The 8,312-nt window shown below is 49.1% G+C and overlaps 1 non-coding gene across 1 annotated transcript; it reads right to left on the bottom strand.

Annotated features, from left to right (window-relative positions):
- Positions 1 to 3,883: 3,883 nt before the first annotated feature.
- On the bottom strand, positions 3,884 to 3,956 carry trnak-cuu (transfer RNA lysine (anticodon CUU)). The gene has a single exon. It is a non-coding gene; the product is annotated as a tRNA-Lys (tRNA).
- Positions 3,957 to 8,312: the final 4,356 nt, after the last annotated feature.

Here is an 8,312-nt window from a genome sequence, read left to right on the forward strand (position 1 = left end):
AATATTCCGAATTAACATAATACATACATTACAGGAGCTCATAAACAGGCCCTCCGGCCCACATTATCAGCGTCTACCATAATTCCAAATTAATCTTATCTACTCTGAAGAAGTGTGTCAACCCGAAACGCACCAACCGACGGCGACGCGTACGAAAGCACCGCCGGGGACGCAGAGGTGGGTTAAAGGCCAGGTTAGAGCTAGCCCCACACAGGCTAGCGATTCCTAGCCTTTTCCTCGCCAACGTGCGCTCACTGGCAAACAAACTGGACGAACTCCGGCTAAGGATCACCTCCCACAACTGGATCAAAGACTGCAACATCCTGATCTTCACGGAAACTTGGCTCAACGTCGACGTTCCTGATAGCGCTTCCTGCTAACGGGGCGTCATTTACTCCGAGCGGACAGGACAACAGACTCCGGTAAGACCAGAGGTGGGGGCCTGTGCATTTATGTAAATAAAGCATGGTGCACGGACTTCACCATCATCGAGAGTCACTGCTCAGCTAACCTTGAGTTCCTCTTGGTTAGATGCAGACCGTTCTATCTGCCCAGAGAGTTCACCTCCACTGTTGTGACTGCAGCCTATATCCCCCCTGATGCTAATGCCAAGCTTGCAATGAAAGAGCTGCATACTGCCATTAGCAAACAACAGACGCACAACCCCGAGGCAGCCTTCATTGTTGCGGGTGACTTCAATCACTCCAACTGTACTCCCCAAATTCCACCAACATGTATCCTTCCCCACTAGAGTAGACAAGACACTGGACAAAGTCTACACTAACATGGCTGAAGCTTACAAAGCCGTCCCCCTCCCCCACCTTGGTCAGTCTGATCACCTCTCATTGTTCCTGCTCCCTAAGTAATCCCAACTCATCAGACGGGTTAAATCCACTGAGGACAGTTAAATCTGGTCAGAGGAAGTGGACCCCACACTTCAGCAGTGTTTTGGAAACACTGACTGGAAGGCGTTTGCAGCCCAGGCCACCCTTGACTCCCACACGGACATTGATTCCTACACATCCTCTGTTCTGGACTTTATAAACTGCACCATCAATAGTGTCACCTCCCTCAAACGGTGACCATATTCCCGAATCAGAAGCCATGGATGAACAGCGAGGTCAAGCTACTGCTGAAAGCACGGGACACCGCTTTCAGGTCAGGCGATGCTCGAGCCTACAGTTCATCCAGGGCTAACCTGAAGCGAGGCATCAAGAAGGCCAAGCACTGCCATAAGCTCAGGATTGAGGAGCACTTCAACAACAACTCCGACCCCCGACGCATGTGGCAAGGCATCCAGGCCATCACGGACTATAGACCCTCCAACACCACCCCCACATCCAGCGACGCCTCCTTCCTTCCTTGAGGAGCTTAATCACTTCTATGGCCGCTTCGACAGGGACAATCTAGAGACAGCCATCAAGGCTGTGCTACCTGCTGATCACCAACCCCTCACACTCACCACCTACGACGTGTACGTGGCACTGAGTAGGACTAATGCACGTAAGGCTGCTGGCCCTGACGGCATCCCCGGGCGCGTCCTCAGGGCCTGTGCTGCGCAGCTGACAGACGTCTGGACTGACATCTTCAACCTGTCACTTGCCCAAGCAGTTGTCCCCATGTGCCTTAAATCCACCTCCATCGTGCCGGTGCCAAAACACTTCACTGCGGCAATCCTCAACGACTTCCGCCCAGTTGCACTTACCCCCGTAATCACCAAGTGCTTCGAGAGGCTGGTCCTGGCACACCTCAAAGGCTGCCAACCCCCCACACTGGATCCCTATCAGTTTGCCTACCGCAAGAATAGTACGAGGATGCCATCTCAATGGCACTTCACTCCGCCCTCTCCCACCTCGACAACTTACGTAAGAATGCTGTTCATCAATTACAGCTCAGCATTCAACACCATTATACCCTCTAAACTGATTACCAAACTCGGTAACCTGGGCATCGACCTCTCCCTCTGCAACTGGATACTGGAGTTTCTAACCAACAGACCCCAGTCTGTTAGGTTAGACAAGCACACCTCTTCAACCCTCACCCTGAACACCGGCGTTCCATAGGACTGTGTGCTGAGCCCCCTCCTCTACTCTCTCTTCACCTATGACTGCACACCTGTACATGGTACTAACACCATCACCAAGTATGCAGATGATACAACGGTGATTGGGCTCATCAGCAACAGCGATGAGTCGGCCAATAGGGAGGAGGTCCAGCTCCTAGCAGCATGGTGCGCTGACAACAACCTCGCCCTTAACGCCAAGAAGACCAAGGAGCTCATTGTAGACTTCAGGAAGTCTAGGGGCGGCACGCACACCCCCATCCACATCAACGGGACGAAGGTGGAACGTGTTTCCAGCTTCAGGTCCCTGGGGGTCAACATCTCCGATGACCTCTCTTGGACCCACAATACCTCAACTCTGGTCAAGAAGGCTCACCAGCGTCTCTTCTTCCTGAGGAGACTGAATCACCATCGAGGGCATCCTTACCAACTGTATCACAGTATGATATAGCAACTGCTTTGTCTCCGACCGGAAAGCACTACAGAGGATGGTGAAAATTGCCCAACGCATCACCGGTTCCTCGCTCCCCACCATTGAATCTGTCCAAAGCAAGCGTTGTCTGCGGAGGGCGCTCAGCATCGCCAAGGACTGCTCTCACCCCAACCATGGACTGTTTACCCTCCTACCATCCGGGAGGCGCTACAGGTCTCTCCGTTATGTCCAGGAACAGCGTCTTCCCTGCGGCTGTAACACTACTCAACAATGTACTTCGGTGACTGACAACCCCCCCCCCCCCCCCCCCGCGGACACTCCTCCCACAGGAAAATACACTATGTCTGTGTACATGTAAACAGATTTATTTATTGAAATCATATTCTATGTCGCGCTTCCATGGAGACGCTAAACTGCATTTCGTTGTCTCCGTGTTGCACACTGACAAAGCCAATTAAAGTTGAATCTGAAACGTCACCCATTCCTCTCTCCAGAGATGCTGCCTGTCCCACTGAGTTATTCCAGCTTTTCTGCGTCTATCATTTATAATCTAATCTACTTGCCTATCTGTGATCTCTCCCTTCCCCCCATCCCCACCCCATTCCCATTTTATACAGTGCATATTTGAAATATTCTTGAATGCCACTATCGTATCTGCTTCCACCACCACTCCTAGCAGCGCATTCCAGACACCCAGCTCTCTCCATCCCACACATCTCCTTTAAACGTTATCGCTCTCACGTTAAAACTATGGCCTCGATTGAGATTTCCACCTTGGGATAAAGATTCCCAGTGTCTATCCTATCTATATCTCTCAACACGTTATATACCTCTGCCCTCAATTTCTGATGAACCAGAGAAACCAATTCCAGTCTGTCAAGCCTCACTTTGTAGCTACTGCCCCTATCCCATGCATGGCAGACAGGTTTTCATTCTGTTAAACCTCTTCTGCACCGTCTCCAAAGCCCCCACACCCTTCCTGTAATAGGAAGAACAGAATTGAATGCAAGACTCCAAATGCAGATTGACAAAAGTCAGAGAGAGCTGCATCGTGACATCCCGGCTTGGAGAACCGTGAGGCCCCTCTGACCCTGATACACTGGTGGGAAGTAACCATGGAGGTCACCAGATGTAGGCGAAATATGATGTGCTGTTCCTCCAATTTGCGCTGGGCGTCACTCTGGCATTGGCGGGGGTTGGGCCCTCTCAGCCATTGTGGTTTTATTTCACGATAAAGAAAACACATCTTGCAGTTAATTGTCTCCAATAAATATAACCAAAGGGTTTGAAAGGTATAAAATCCTTAGATTCCCCCAAAATGCAGAGAATTCCTGAACTATTCGCTGGATAGACATATGTTTGCTATTGACAATGGTTAAATAAAGTGTCGCCCAACGTGGGGCTCGAACCCACGACCCTGAGATTAAGAGTCTCATGCTCTACCGACTGAGCTAGCCGGGCATTACTCAGACTATGAAGAAGGGTTTCGGCCCGACACGTTGCCTATTTCCTTCGCTGAGTTTCTCCAGCTTTTTTGTGTGCTATAGGGAGCCGAGTCTATCCAGTATTTATTCATATGAAAGTCCTGACATCCCAGGAATCAGTCTGGTGAACCTTCTCTGTACGCCCTCTATGGCAAGAATGTCTTTGAGCATTGGGCATTGTGACATGACACGATGGAACGTTCACGAGGGGTTGGGGCTGGTGCTGCTTCTATGGGTGAGAAGCCAGTTTATTTTTGAAATATTGGGGGGGGGGGATGAGGATTTGATTAAAACGTGTACTTCAACACGACGAAATGTAATGTGGAGCGGATACTTAGAAAGAAAAGTGAAATCTCTACCGAAATGGAAAAGATGTCGGCGATTCTGCGTCTGGTTTCGGAGTTGCAGTGAATCAAAGGAAGAAATGGAGCCGGCAGCCGTACATGTAAATAGGTCCATTCCGATTGGACATCTGCGAGCATTGGGCATTGTGATTGGACATCTGCGAGCATTGGGCATTGTGACATCACACGATGGGAAGGAATCAAAAGCTTCTTTACTCAGAGAGTGGTAGCGGTGTGGAATGAGCTTCCAGTGGAAGTGGTGGAGGCAGGTTCATTGGTATCATTTAAAAATAAATTGGATAGGCATATGGATGAGAAGGGAATGGAGGGCTATGGTATGAGTGCAGGCAGGTGGGACTAAGGGGAAAAAAAAATTGTTCGGCACGGACTTTTAGGGCCGAGATGGCCTGTTTCCGTGCTGTAATTGTTATATGGTTAAAAGGCAGAAAGACAGCCGGACGGACGGCAGGCGGCAGGCACAGAGTTTTATGTTAACTAGACCAAGTGCAGACCGCTACGGACATTCTCGGAGTTCAAATCAGGGGAAAACTCGGGAGAACTCTTGAATTTCCTCGTACAGTGGGACAGGGGATCGTGCTTCTCCTGTCGCTCTCTCTTGGCGGAAACAAGAGATCAAGGAAAGAGCGTTCACATCACGGCCCTGTTTCCACCAATCTTTCCACCACCACGCACAAGAAGCGACAAGACAGACAACATTGTGCAGATGCCGAGAGGTGTGTTCCATTCTGGCGGAACGACTTCTAATCTTGTGTATTGATTCGATAAGAAGAAAGCGTAGACAAACCCAAAACAGTGTCTGTCAATTTCGACGGTGAACATTCAAATGACGGTGCACACGGCTATTTACTTTGATTCGTTCCTGAGCTTCTGTTTGTTGCCATGTCGTGTTGCCTGCGAGCCAATGACACTCAGCAGTTCAGAATGTCACTAAGGTACAGAACACCATCCGGTTTTAAATTCTTTCGCGACTTCCCATTTAAAACGAAATTCCAAAAAAATCGTCCGGGTGATGTGCTTCTAATTAGCTCATATCCACAGTGGATTAATTTATGGAGTCGCCATGGAACAAGTCGATGATCCGCAAGTTTACAGCCCCCAGACCCGCACCCCGGTTTGGACCATGTCCTCGGATCATGTTATCCCACTAACGGCGAGGATTCCCCTCACTTATCATGTTAAATCCCGCATCCTGCAGACGTGCTGTAGTGAAACAGTCGCGATATTTAAAAGATCAGTTAGTCAGTCGGTCGGTCTGGCAACTTTATTTGTATATCACATTTAAAAACAACTCACGTTGAACAAAATACTGTATAGCAGTGCCGATACTAATGTGCTACACACAATGGTACATACTTAACAATACATACATAAATTGTTTACAGCGCCCTCTCAGAGGGCCTCAAAAAGCTAGGGAGTAGAAATAGGTTTTGAGCCTCGATTTAAAGAAGTCGACGGAGGGGGCACTTCTGATGAGGAGCGGGATGCTGTTCCACAGTCTAGGTGCTGCAACCGTAAAGGCGCGGCCACCCCCTGTGCTTAAACCCAGACCGCGGGATGGTCAGTAGCGCCAAGTCGGCCGACCTGAGGGACCTGGAGGTAGAATGATGGGTTAGAAGATTTTTGATATAGGAGGGGGCAAGCCCGTTGGACGGGTGCATTTGTAGGAAAGGTTAAAATGAATGTCGGGGAATCGCGGGCAAATAGGACTCGCGTTGACGGGGCATCTCGGTTAGCAGAGTCGAATTGAGCCAAATTGACAGATTCAATGATGTATCGTTCTATGAGCTCTGCGAGTGGCGGTTCAAATGAGCATTGCAAGCTGTTCAAATTCAAGTTCAAATTCAGGTGAGTTTATTGTCATGTGTCCCTGTATAGGACAATGAAATTCTTCCTTTGCTTCAGCACACAGAACATAGTAGGCATTTACTACAAAACAGATAAGTGTGTCCATATACCGTAATATAAATATATACACACATGAATAAATAAACTGATGAAGTGCAAATAACAGAAAATGGGTTATTAATATTCAGAGTTTTGTCCGAGCTAGGTTTAATAGCCTGATGGCTGTGGGGAAGTAGCTATTCCTGAAGCTGGTTGTTGCAGTCTTCAGGCCCCTGTACCTTCTACCTGATGGTAGCAGTGAGATGAGTGTGTGGCCAGGATGGTGTGGGTCTTTGATGATACTGCCAGCCTTTTTGAGGCAGCGACTGCGATAAATCCCCTCGATGGAAGGAAGGTCAGAGCCGATGATGAACTGGGCAGTGTTTACTACTTTTTGTAGTCTTTTCCTCTCCAGGGCGCTCAAGTTGCCGAACCAAGCCACGATGCAACCGGTCAGCATGCTCTCTACTGTGCACCTGTAGAAGTTAGAGAGAGCCTTCCTTGACAAACCGACTTTCCGTAATCTTCTCAGGAAGTAGTGGCGCTGTTGAGCTTTCTTGATAATTGCATTAGTGTTCTCGGACTAGGAATGATCTTCAGAGATGTGCAAGTCAGAAGGTCACGGACGTACAAGTGCACGAATTGCACTCACTGGGAATTTAATCGCGTTCATCAGCTCAGCCCTGAATTTACTCTGGGTCACCACGTAAATACACGTGTTGGTGCAGGTACTGAGCAGCTGTAAGAACCCCGCCGTGACTGTTGTGATGTAATAATAACCGGTGGGGTTGTGGTCAAATCCCACCTTCGCAATACCCGTAAAGATGGTTAATATGGCCTGTGTTGCCCACAGCAGTATGAAAGTGCCCGTGATACTAAAGAGTAAAAAAATGCATTTCCTGCGGTTCTCCATCTCCGGGTCCTTGTCATTCTCTCCGTTGCTGCTGCCCCGGAGCCCCCTGCGGACTCTGCTGGCCGCTACAATCCGCCTGACCGTCAGCACATTGAGCAGAGTAATCAGAAAGAACGGGATACAAGGGGTTAGAACGCGGTGCATGACTTCATATGCCACCCATGCAGACGACGTTTGGTATGTGGGTTTGGTGATGCACTCCCAGGGAAGATTATCAAACACGTAGCCAGGTTCTATCGTAAAACATCGAGGGACGTTCTCTAAACAGCCCAGCACGCTCACTGTCCCGATAACCACAGCCGCCGTTCTCTCAGTGCAATATCTTGTCTTCAGCTTTTCACAACAAATGGCCACAAACCGATCGAAGGTGAAGGCGACCGTCAGCCAGACAGAGACCGCGGTGGATGTAAAGACCAGGACTAGGGTAGTCGCGCACACGGGAGTAATGTTGAATAACGAATATGGGAAGTGAATGTAAATAGTCTGTCGCAGAAACGGATCGGTGATGCCGACCAGGAGATCAGACGCTGCCATGGCCACCAGGTAGAGAGTGATGCATTTGGAGAGACCGCATTTACCTCGACAGAGAATCACAATCGCCAACAAGTTTACTGCGAAGAAGAGAAGAGATATTACAGACATATGGCCCGCACAAAAGGTATCTGAGGGACATTTTCTGATTGGAAGGTTTCAAACATCAAATTTGGTTGACCAAATTACCTTTAGCCCAGACAAAGTTCAGAGACTACAGCCTTTGCACAACGGTGTCCACGCACCTTCATCAAACACCAATGTATATTACATTCACAGCTTTTAATTCTGCCCACATTCGTATCAACTGTCCCCCAGATTGTAGCATCCATCTACACTGTCCCATGTACAGTAGTTACAGAAACCATTAATAGGCAGGTCAATTGCATGTGAGAGGAACCATGAGCACAGCCATGATTATCGTGGAGTTGGAGGACGAACGATGAAACATTGCGAATAAAGCACGGGAAGGTCGAGACTGAACCTGCGTCTCCGGAACTGTGTGACACCAGCAGTCGGGCACGGAAATCGCTATTAAAACATGGGGGGGGGGGGTGGTAACATCGGAAGCTGACCTGGTTGCTCCGTCCGCCACGAATGATGGGGCTTGAATCGGCACGTTCGCGGGGCTTTTCATCGA

This window comes from Leucoraja erinacea, unplaced genomic scaffold (assembly GCF_028641065.1).
Source record: "Leucoraja erinacea ecotype New England unplaced genomic scaffold, Leri_hhj_1 Leri_253S, whole genome shotgun sequence".
Classification (NCBI taxonomy): Eukaryota; Metazoa; Chordata; class Chondrichthyes; order Rajiformes; family Rajidae; genus Leucoraja; species Leucoraja erinaceus.